This window comes from Rutidosis leptorrhynchoides, chromosome 3 (assembly GCF_046630445.1).
Source record: "Rutidosis leptorrhynchoides isolate AG116_Rl617_1_P2 chromosome 3, CSIRO_AGI_Rlap_v1, whole genome shotgun sequence".
Taxonomy (NCBI): Eukaryota; Viridiplantae; Streptophyta; class Magnoliopsida; order Asterales; family Asteraceae; genus Rutidosis; species Rutidosis leptorrhynchoides.
In genome coordinates, this window is record NC_092335.1 from 195803081 (window position 1) to 195816209 (window position 13129).

Sequence of the window (13129 nt, forward strand, 5' to 3'; positions counted from 1 at the left end):
CCACCTGAAGAATCTGTTTATTTCTATTATGCTCTAGGGATTATTGTATTTATAATCCTCCCCTGTCTTTATATTGCTATACGTACTGATATCCACGGTTTGTAATTTCGGTGTTGTCATTGGGCTTTATATTTTCTCTTATATTTTGGATCTCTTTGCCTTTTTATTATCCTCTCATCTCTATTAAAGCGAGCAACGGTCCAGAATTCATAGATATGAATTTCGAAATGAACATAGTTAATGTTCTAAGAAAGAAATGGTAATAACACGATCTTGATTTGTCAAATTACCAGAATATCCGGGAAAGATAGAACTATTAAGAAAATATGTTCTTGATATGTTTATATATCAGATAAAATGTAAGAGTCGTGTAACATGGCACATGATGACGTTATAATCTGTGAATCATCATGTCCCATTTAGAAACTCGACATGACTTACTGTAATATAATCACATTGATCAAGTGTCATTATATTATACTAACTCATGCATCAATTCCCAACACTACTTCAAAAACATTAATAATTTAAACTCGAATTTTAAAGAATTTTAGAAACTAAAGTAGTTTCCTTTATGATGTAATATAGATAGCACGAAGAGATAAATAATTTCGGACAAGAATATTTATGAAAATATCTTCAGAAATATCGAAAATATTTATGATGATATTTTGGAATTTCTAAGTTCGATGGTTGATGAGGAAGATTTTCCGCAAGATTTTAACATGAGTACGGAGCAAGATATTCGTTGAAGGTTTCATCGGATCCAGAATTACCTGGATTCTTTGAATATATTGTATGGTCCTTGTATTTGTCCTTGGTCTCCTTCGTGGTTAGCTCAATCCGTTTTCCAGTTCCAACTTTTCTGAGCTTTTCCAACATACTATTCTTTATCATCAAACTTTCGATGATTAAGGTCGTTTACGGTTGTCTATGGTTTCTGCTGCTTCATTCAGCTTTTTCAACATTCAGAGTATTGATTTTGTGACTGAGTGCTTTTCAGAATTTCAGAATGAGAGATCATAATTCTAAGAGATAAATGTCATATATATAACTGTTGATGTAGATATGCTGTGAGTTTTCAAAGTACTGATTGCTGATTCCTGATAATTGGTATGGCAGTTCTCGTTATAAGATGCAGATGAGTATATGATAGGGTTTCAATGAATAAATATAATGATTTATCAGAAAGATTTAAGCCAAGAAGCAACGAGGTTACTGGTACGTCTGCTGGTAATATGGTGGAATATAAAAAACATTCTCCGGTATCAAAAGGGAAATCGTATATATCAGGATTATAGTAAGACTACTTCGAATGAAAAGTCAAAGTTGACTTGCTGGAGCTGTGACAAAATTGGCTACTTTGAAAAAGGGATTGCAAAGTTATTTTTGCTAATAAATGCCAAAGGATCTGATGCGTCTACGTGTTAAACTTTTATTCAGTTGCCGTGAGTTTCTCAGGTGCATAACTATATGCATAAATCTTTCCTTCCGTAGATGAAGTGCGGTTGATTCATCCTATCAATTGAGGTATTTCTAAAAATCATGAAAGGTTTGAACGCAGATTGAAATCGTCAAGATACAAATGAAGTTTAAGATGAAATCAAGTGGGAAACTTGAAGAAATGTTTAGTTTCATATGTTATAATCAATATTTTAATTCATTTTAATTGTCCAATGTTTGACAGTCCACAGTTAGCAGTCCACAATTTGTAGTTCAACAATTCATATATAGTTTAATATATAATATTCGAATTAATTAATAAGTATCGTGACCCGTGTACATGTCTCAGACTCGATCACAACTCAAAGTATATATATTATTATAGAATCAACCTCAACCCTGTATAGAGAACTCGATCATTACTGCATATAGAGTGTCTATGGTTATTTCAAATAATATATATAGATGCGTCGATATGATATGTCAAAAAATTGTATACTTGTCCCGATGTTTAAAGTGCGTAAAAATAAATAACAGAAATTTAAATGACGATAAATAAAATTGCGAGAATGTAAATTGCGATAATTAAATTGTGATAAATAAAATATAATCAGTTAGCTAAGAACAATTAGCTAGGAACAGTTAGCGTGGATTCTTAACAAAATTTCTCATAGTTAACTTGTTTGTTTCTAACAAATTTTATTTTGTCAAATGTTTTCTTCATTATGCCACTTGTTGGATTCTGATAAATCAAAATTCAAATGTGAAATTGGATGAATATGGTTATTCTGTGGTGAACGGATTTATATATCGGTGGATGTAAGTAGGATAGTAAACGACTGTTGAATCAGTTTCGAAGAATGTACAGTGTAGCTTATTAATGTAAAATCTGAATATTCCTCGGGTATTACCTACCCGTTAAAATATTTTCACCATTAACGGTTTGTACAAAAGAATTTTTAATTACAATCTTTATGAAAACATATATACATATATATATTTTCTTCAGATGTAATCATGGATTTAATGAGTCAATATGATATTAGACTCATTTGATTTATCGTTAGAACTAGAATACATAATCTCTAAAACATTAGAAAGTATATAATCGTCCTGTAGCACGGAGATAAATGATGTAGAACGTCAGGTAGAACGATGATTATATTCGAGGTACAGAATGAGATATTGAGACATGGATTGTTGATGGTGCTGTTGGTGCTGTTGGTGCCGGTGATGTTGCTGAAGCTGGTAAATTTTGCACCATATTCTCCATTTTGATTACTCGAGCGCGAAGTTCATTGACTTCTTTCATTATTCCGAGATAATTGTCGGTCGGAACGAGCGGATGAATAAGGTTTAGAATTGTAGATAGAATATAATCGTGAAGAGCTACCCTGGAAATGAGGCTGAAAAAGGTGTTTCAGATAGGTTCACCGGTAAGTGCTTCAGGTTCTTCACCAAGAGGTAAATTCGGTTGGTGGAAAGGATCGCCTTCTTCGCATCTCCAGTGATTAAGTCGACTACGAACTCAGCCCCAATTCTTTCAGAATTGATGATGGCTTATTGGTTGATCCATTCCGGTTACACTGCCTTCGGAGCTTAGGCGAATATCCATGTCGGTATAGTTGTCAGAATAACTATCGGAATAGCTATCGGAATCTAAGGGACTCGAACTAGTTGAGGGATTCACCTCGTACGATCAGATGAAGAATTTTCGATAAGAAATAGATTATAGGATGTAGATTAGTACCCTACAATACATAATTTACATATGCATATATAATACCAAAATCCCATAAGTTACGGAGGAATCTACGAAAGCTGTCAGGCAAAGGTATCAATAACAGATACGCTAATAGATAAATTAGCAGATACGATAAGATATGAACTTCGTCTATACACTATTCATGCAGTCGATGCAGTAAAATGTGTCTAGACTAAGAATAATAAGCAAGTGATTCCCTAAGAATGATAAGCAGGTAATTTTCGACACGAAACGATAAGCAAAACTTTTGACATGCAGACACGGTCAAAGTCCAGACTCACTAATGCATCCTAACAACCACTAGTTAGACATACTAATGCAAGACCTGGTTCGCTAAGACCACTGCTCTGATACCAACTGTAGAGACCCGTCCTAATCCATCCGGACGAAGTCCATATCGATTATAAACGATTCACAACAGTTGATTACATCGCGAGGTACTTGACCTCTATATGATACATTTTACAAACATTGCATTCGTTTTTGAAAAGAAAATTTTTCATTACATCGAAAGTTAACAACATGCATACCATTTCGTAATATATCTTACTATAATTGACTTAATAATAATCTTGATGAACTCAACGGCTCGAATGCAACATTTTTTGAAATATGTTATGAATGACTCCAAGTAATATCTCTAAGATGAGCAAATGCACAACGGAAGATTTCTTTCGTACCTGAAAATAAACATGCTTTAAAGTGTCAACCAAAAGGTTGGTGAGTTCATTAGTTTAACATAAATAATCATTTCATAATTTTAATAGACCACAAGATTTCATATTTCCATTTCTCATAAACATACGTCCCATGCATAGAGACAAAAATATCATTCATATGGATTGAACACCTGGTAACCGACATTCACAATATGCATATAAGAATATCCCCATCATTCTGGGATTCTCCTTCGGACATGATATAAATTTCGAAGTACTAAAGCATCCGGTACTTTGGATGGGGCTTGTTGGGCCCGATAGATCTATCTTTAGGATTCGCGTCAATCAGGTTGTCTGTTCCCTAATTCTTAGATTACCAGACTAACAAGGGGCATATTCGATTTCAATAATTCAACCATATAATGTAGTTTCGATAACTTGTGTCTATTTCGTAAAACATTTATAAAAATTGCGCATGTATTCTCAGCCCAAAAATATAAAGTGTATAAAGGCAAATGAAACTCACCTAATGTATTTTGTAGTAAAAATACATATGACGACATTGAACATGTATAGGGTTGGACTCGGATTCACGAACCTATATCAATTGTATATGTATATTAACACATATAATCGTAATCGAATAGAATATATATATTATCTTATTATTAATAATATACTTTTTGATATAGTTAATTTATATATTACATATAACTATTATTTATCATTCATTATAACATATTAATAATAAAAATTTATATTAAATTTTATATATGATCAAAATATATAGTTATATATTAATTGATATCTTTTATATAGTTTAATTTATATTATTTTAAAAATATAGCGATATGTAATATTAATATTATTGTAATGTATTTTTATATATAAAAAAAATATCTATTTGTAATAGTGCTAATTATAATAAGAATGATAATAATAATAATAATAATAATAATAATAATAATAATAATAATAATAATAATAATAATAATAATAATAATAATAATAATAATAATAATAATAAAAAGAATGATAGTTTTTATATAAAATGATAGTTTTAAATAAAATGATAACTTTGATACTTTTTAGTTAAAATGACATTTCTAATATAAATGATAATAATAATAATAATAATAATGATAATGATAATAATAATAATAATAATAATAATAATAATAATAATAATAATAATAATAATAATAATAATAATAATAATAATTTTTAATAATAATATTAATGATATTATTAATAATAATAATACTTATAATAATAACAATAAAAACAGTAGTTTTTAAATAAAATGAAAAGTTTAATAATAATGATAATGAATATAATATTTTTGTTAATCATACTTGATACTTAATAATAATAATATTACCACATAATGATATTACTAATAAGGAGAATGATATTAGTAATAACAATAATAATAATTATAATAATCCTAATTATAATACTTATACTAATAATAATGTTAATAATAATACTCTTAATTTGATTAACGATAATGATACTTCTAAATATTAGGGTAATAACCATTATCATAATAATACTAACATAATTAATAATAACAATAATGAAGATAATAATAATAATAATAATAATGATAATAATAATAATAATAATAAGGAAATATTAATACTACAAATAAGGTAGCTACCTCAAAAGACACCTTAAAAAGAAAACTGCCATATACGAGACTCGAACCCGTGACCTCTCGGTTACACCAACACTCAACAACCATTGCACAACTTTTGTTTTTCTGATTCCTAACTCATTTAAACTCTTTTAAACCTTTTTCTGTTCGTTCTTCTTCTCCATTTGATCGACTGCCCAAACAACTTCACTATAATTTATAATTATTGGATTGGATTTAGTTTGAAATTTTATTATAGTTAATCTGTATTTGGTACCCTTATTTAACAGACAACGATAAAAAAAATTAGATAAAAGACCTGCTGTCTAGGCTTCGTGAAAAAAAAACAACACAATTCAAAACTTGATTTAATTATTGAGACGTTTAGACTAAGATTACAACACTAAGTAGTTTGGAAAACTTATTTAGAAACCATTAGTAATTTATTAAATCAGTTAAAACGGTTAATTTAAAAAAAAATTACCTGTACAGAAGAAGAACACGATGATGAACTATATTTTGATTCTTGAATTTAAGAACATTTTAGGTAAAACTTATAACATGAAAAAGTTTTTAAATTGATGTTAGAAACTATCTGGTTCGATAATTCAACTTAAATCATAACAGCAACTTCGAATTTGATCAAGAATGAATGTTTGACTTTTTTAAACCAAAACATTGACTCCAAAATTCGAAACCGTTACAAGGAATTAAGAGTTCGAACTTTGCAGTTAGTTTAAGTAGGAGATTTAAAACACAATTGCACTTTTACATTTTGGAAATTTATTTGAATTCGTGGTTTTGAATAAAAAGTAGGAACGGAGGGTACGCGAGCTGTATAGGCTCGTTTTCTGTTTTAATTTCTATTGCAGAAAGGATTTTCATCTCATAAGGATATCAATCGAATACATAAAGCTATTAAAGTGTTTTGTTTGAATGCTAATTGATTTAAATGTATAACAACTCTGGTAGGAGTTCACGAGTAAAACAGTGGGTCGAAGAAAGAAAAAAAAATGATAACGATAGGAACAGCTTTTTTCTGTTTGATTCTGTTTTAAATTTGATTAGGTATATCAATTTACCAGACAGGTTAAATCTAAAGGATAGCGATTGAAACAGAAAATGTAGTTATCTGTATTTATATTTGTATATAACTGAATTAATATCTTTGTTATATTAAATTTATAATGTCACTTAATATTATAAATTTATTAATAGAATCTATTAATATTATTAATTTTAATAGGAATACCGATAATAATAATAATTTAATGATTTTTGTAATACTGATTATACTGATAATATTAATAATAATTCTAGTAATAAAAAAATAATGATAATAGTAATGATATTGACAATGATATCAATAATATTAATAATAGTAATATTATAACAAATTAACTGTTTCAATTTTATATCCATATATATTAAATTAATAATACTAACAATACTGATATCAACATTAATAATGAAAGTAATATAATAATTATATTTTAACTCGTAATTACATTTAATATAATAATATTATATATTATTAATTATATTATACTTAATAGTTATAGGATAACCTATGTTGAATATTTATTATTTATACATTTTAATATAAATACATTATATATATAATCATTAATTATGTATAGAGTTCATATATATATATATATATATATATATATATATATATATATATATATTATATATTTATTTATTTATTTATTTTAATAGCAATCTAAGTATTCTGTATATTATTTTATATAATAAAATCAAAGGATTCAATTACATTTTATTATTTCTACTACTTATATTTATCTATACATTAAAGGTTCGTGAATCGTCGAGAATAGACAAGGGTTAAATGAATCTATAAAAGTAGTTCAAACATTATTAAGACTCTACAATACAGACTTTGCTTATCGTGTCGAAATCATATAAAGATTAAGTTTAAATTTGGTTGAAAATTCCTGGGTCATCATAAATAAAACAAGCAGAACCCGGCTACAGTGAAGAGTGCGCCATACGCACTCTTATGTGTGCGCTGAGCGCACTAAGCTCAGATCAGTCTCTGTCTTCTGTTTAACTGCACAATCCTTCCCACACTTTGTGTACTCTATTTATTCTTCTGTACAATGAAGATTAGGGTCTTACAGCTAAGCGCCACACGAATTATCCTTTAACCTATGATAGTATACACCGATCAAGTGTATAAGTTACAAAGTAATTAGCACCCGTTCATTGGGTGAGGTTGTAAGACCTAACGAATTCGTCCCTATGATTCGAGCTTACGTATATAATTAAAATATTCAAGCTAAGGGCTTTTTAATCAAACTCATATGTATATTAGTTTATGTACTCGTGTCTAATTCATAAAACATTTTAAAACAGCATGTTATCTCATCTTAAAAAGAAAAGTGTATGGGACTGTAGACTCACCTTGAGTGCACTTGATAGTTTTGAACAAGTTACGAGTTGTCGGTTTATTAAGATCGAGTAATGTAACCTAGATATAAAAATATGTACTTAAATAAGTCTATTTCAATATATAGAAGTTGACCATAGTATAGTTGTCCTATTGTTCAGACCAACGCGATTGTATAGTAAAAGTTAACACAAAGTCAACTAGTTCAGGCAAGTCAAACAAAATTCAAACTTGAGTCAAGTTAGTCAATCTATGTCAACTACATCAGTAGGTCATGTCAATGATTTCATAAAGTCAAACCAAGGTCAATTCATAAGTTTCAAACATTTGTTTAACATTCTCACGTTTTCTAGTTCGGTTGTCGTAAGTGTTCACGAAAGTCATGCAAACAAACAAGCATTATGCACCGATGATAAATCATGAAAATATGATTAACTCCATATCATAAGTATATGTCATTAGCTTTCTAAAAATACCAATCACGCTATCATACGATTTCTACAACTTATGTTGCATGCAATTTATACCAATTCAGTTTCTACACGCGCACCAGAAATTTAAAATCTACCATTTATTCTAGAAAAATGTAAATCATACAAGACCAGTTAGAGATGGTCAAAAACATCTCAAAATTTAATCTATCAAATTTTCAAAGGTTTTCATGTAGCCAATTTGTACAGTTTTGCGTTTCCAGTCGGACTTTCGGATTTGGAAAGAATCCAGACATACCGTTTTAGAATATATATAGCACAACATATAAGGTTTTCAGATGTTGACATTCAATGAAGTATGTTTCTTAACATACAAATACCAACATCCCAGAAGATCAAGTTCCCAATCAATTTCTATTTCATGTTAGACCAATTATTATGCATACGAGACAGTTTAGACTCCGTTCAGGTAGTCATTTTCAGACGCGATTATCTAGACATCGAGAACAATTAGCACACATGATATACATCCAAAAATCAAGTTAAATAGTCATTTACATCGGTTCAAAAGTGTCGATTAACAAGTTTTAACATTAACAATCAATTAAGCATAAAACGAGTTTTACAAATCCAAACGACATGATATCCTAGTCCAAATTGAGTGTTTTTCAATTATATCTCCAATGGTTTTCAATTCATATACTAATTAATAACAAAACAATCGCAGTTTTCTGATTGGAGACATAAACATGTCGAAAATTCAAATAGTCATAACTAGAGCATAACATAACGAAATCAAGCGATTCTTGCGAGCAAAGGTATTAATTTTTCGAAAGATTTCCATCTAGATACGTATTATTTAGAGAAAATATGATTAAAATATCAGTATCATGCCTTTTAAATTCGTGATTCAAACCAAACAGACAAACCGAGCAATAGACCATCATACACTATGTAATATTTATAAAATTCAGATTTATAAAATTAGGGTTAGTGACTTATTCCTCTAAAACACAATCAATTAGCACCAACGTGTAGAGAACAATCAAAGCTATCACTTTCGTGTTGATTGTTAAAGTAAATAAGCAAAATTGATTATGGTTTTGGGGTTTAAGCTGGTCAACGAGCAAAGAGGGAAGGAAGGAGAAAGTGTTGACTGCTAATTAGGTTGATGGGATGATACAGTGTTTTGCTACTAGTTATCTGTAGAATTAGGGCTTAACTTAAACCCACTAAACCACACAAGGAGTAGAAATGGCAATGGATACCCGATCCAGTGGATATGCATCCGATCCACCCGATTATTCGTGGATATGGACGATATAAATGGATATGGATATGGATGTGGATGAAAAAATTTCATTCATGGATGAACCCGCTTTCACCCAAAATAACTAAATATATAAATTTATCACTCAAATTAGTATCATTTATGTAGTGATATTTCATTAATTATATTCATATTCATCTTTCTTTATATTTTCTCTAAAACTATAACTTTCTTCTTATATTTTGTTTTGTTTAAATAATCAAATGTATTTATCGTACTTTGGTGGTTCAAATGTGATTCCATGTAACTAAAAGTAAGCAACTTACATGTCGATATCTTTACACGTTTAATAGGTTATCTATTGAATATTTGTTATATAGATTAGTAAAATGTGACTTTCGGTCGCATAAACTATTAAAAATATTACTTTTGATCGTATATAGTGAACCACCGCTTATAATTGTTAAAAATAAAATAAATTTAAACGGATATGAATAATTATCCATTAACCCGCTTCACCCGACGGATATGGATATGGATGGATGAAAAGTAAAAAAATAAATAGATATGGATATGGATATGGCCTCACCCGATTCATATCCGATCCATTGCCATCCCTAACAAGGAGTCCAAATCACGTTCAAAAGGGTATGGGGAGGGGGTTCGGCCGAATGGCCCATGGGGTTGGGTATCGGACTAGTTTTGCTAGTTCCAAGTAATCGTGTGGCACGTTTCGAGTGCCGTTAACCATACCGAGTTCCCGGAACGTTAACCGGTCGTTAAAATGCATTCCACCAAGTTTAATTCATTGAATATATAATAAATTAAATATGTTTTTCTCAAAGTTAATAATTATTAATTTAAAAACTGTGTGTTTCGCAGTCCCGAAAGACATCCTTTGCAGTTCTTAAAACTGTATCGTTTTCTTCGTATTTCAAATTCTGAAATAAGTTTTCCGATTAATATATTTCCATATTAACTATAGTAGTCTTCAAAGAAACAAGTATGCATTTAATTAAATTAAATACACAAAAATTCGAGTAAGCACCGTAAAATAACCTAACGGACAGTTAACAGAAGTAACGGAAATAACAAGGTTGTTACACATTTTGACCAAAATGAAGACTAGTCAAACTTTATTGCTTGCCTTCGATATACCAATCATATAGATCCTGTATTTTTTATTGAACCTCACAAATTTAATATTAAAAAAATACAAGGTTCAACGTAGTAACGGTTAAATAGAACATGTTTGGTACGTATCAAAGTTCAAACCAAAGGCAACAAACACAATTTTGTTCAAGATAACATTAGAAAAGACCCACTAACAAATCACAAAGTCTAAAAACCAAAGGCAGCACACATACATTTGTTCAACTTGACATTACAAAGTACTACTAATAGTTTAACAAAACATGCTTACTACATAACAAAGTTTTAATAACCAAATGAACTGCCAACAAAACAAGAGTTAATAAAGGGTTCGGGGTTGAGGTGGTTCAATCTTAATCAGTATCCTTAGTAGTACCACCATTAGTTCTCGCACCATCCGAAATCATATGTGGGGAAGGATTAAATGAAAATCCCAGTTTCTGAATCAGAAAATATAGTTCACTGTTGACCATTTTACTCGGGACTCCAGTGCAGTAACTTGGATAGCTAGTGTGGCATATGTAGTACCATTTTGTTCAGTGGTTCCTAAATGGTTAGTGGTACATTTTTGATCATTGATTCCTGAATGGTTAGTAGCACCTACAAAATGCAAATGAGCATCCTTCTCAAATGCCCATTGGTTGGTGCATTTTGCTATCGACGAATGCGATGTTATCGTTAAGCGGTTGAAGAGCAGGTAATCATAGACGATCAAAAACAGAAAATGGAAGCATATTAACACCGGATCCAGTGTCAGCTAAAGCTTGGATCATAATTGGACCTTGAATAAGGTACAGAACATGAAATTTTCCAGGATCAGAACGAATTGGCGGAAAAAACAAAGTTGGAATAGGTGCCCTAGCTTGCTCAACTTTTTTATTTTTTAAACTTGCTTCACGATTAAGTGCTTCTTCTCTTTTTTCTATACTCACTTTAAGATAGTCATGAACATCAATGGAACAAATAGCTTCTTGCCTCATATCGTTTCTTACTTCAACCTCAAACACATATGGGTGAAAATATTTGAAACTTTCTTTAGGTCTTAGCAACTCCATCATTTGATGTAGGAACTCATCATCTTCCTCATCAGTTAACCTTTCATCATCAGAGATGTCTATAACTTCTTGCGCATCTTTTTCTTTCACATCATCAAATGATTTGGATAAATCATCCATAGTCAACACATCATTAAAGTTTAACGCAGATTCCGCAAACTTATCATCTTTTTCACTAGAAACTTCACACCATCCTCATCAATATCATACTCAATCCAATCATCAGTTTATTCACCTTTTCAAATGTAACCACTTTCGGCTTCTCATTTTGAGCAATTTTAGCCTCAACTAGTTGGAAGAGCTTATGAACATTTATCTCTAGAGTTTGGATGGAAGATTGGTGGTTGTTTTGCACTTGTGGCAGTTGAGATTTGATGGTTTCATTAGCTTCATGTTGATTTATAGTGAAGTTAAGGATATTCTCTTCAATACTTAAACGCTTCTCATTTTTGACTTGGCGAAGAAGTGTTAGGATTGAAGGGAGTTCTTGGTTGGTGATAGCCATGTGGAGTTCTAGAATTGTTAGGATAGGGAGTTTGATAATTATTTTGATTTCTAAAGTTCGGATTCCCTCCTTGGATTTGATTAGCATAAGCTACATTCTCCAACTATTCTATACTAGCAACACAATCTTTCATTAGATGGGGACCATTACATTTTTCACAACTCACTTTTATCGCATGCATTTCTTTTGTTTTGTCTTCATAGATTTCCCAATTGAGCATTTATAGATTTCAACACATCCTCGGAATCCAACAACATTAGCAGAACGAGAAATACCCAGATCTTGATGACACTCATGTGAATGCGCAGCCAACTTCTCGATCAAGGTGTGAGCTTCTTCAACAGTCTTACTCATAATATTACCTCCAGCTGAGGTATTAATCTCTCTTCTAGTAGCGATATCACAACCCTTATAGAATATGGTAATAGTTGAAGATTAGTAAGACCATGTTGTGGACAAGCCCTAAGTAGTTGCCCATAACGAACCCAATCATCATATAAGGTTTCATTATTCTTTTGTCGGAAATTAGAGATTTTCGTTTGAAGAGTTATGGTCTTGGAAGCAGGAAAGAAGCACGAAAGAGTTTCTTCTGATTAGTAAGACCATGTTGTGGAACGGGTAATACTTAAAAAGTCATCGTAAATGACTTCCCTTCAATCTCAATACAAACCCTGGATACAAACTTTGTGACGGGTGTGGTCTTGCCAGCAGCTACTTCTACACCAACCGGCTCAGGCAACATAATAGCAGGAAAGTTCAGTTTATCACAAAAGTCTAAGGACATAAAAGACCTATTT

At 30.5% G+C, this 13129-nt stretch overlaps 1 non-coding gene across 1 annotated transcript; it reads left to right on the forward strand.

Annotated features, from left to right (window-relative positions):
* The first annotated feature begins 12773 nt into the window (after window positions 1-12773).
* LOC139903443 (small nucleolar RNA R71) lies at window positions 12774-12880 on the forward strand. The gene has a single exon (XR_011778261.1). It is a non-coding gene; the product is annotated as a small nucleolar RNA R71 (small nucleolar RNA).
* The last annotated feature ends 249 nt before the right edge of the window (window positions 12881-13129 follow it).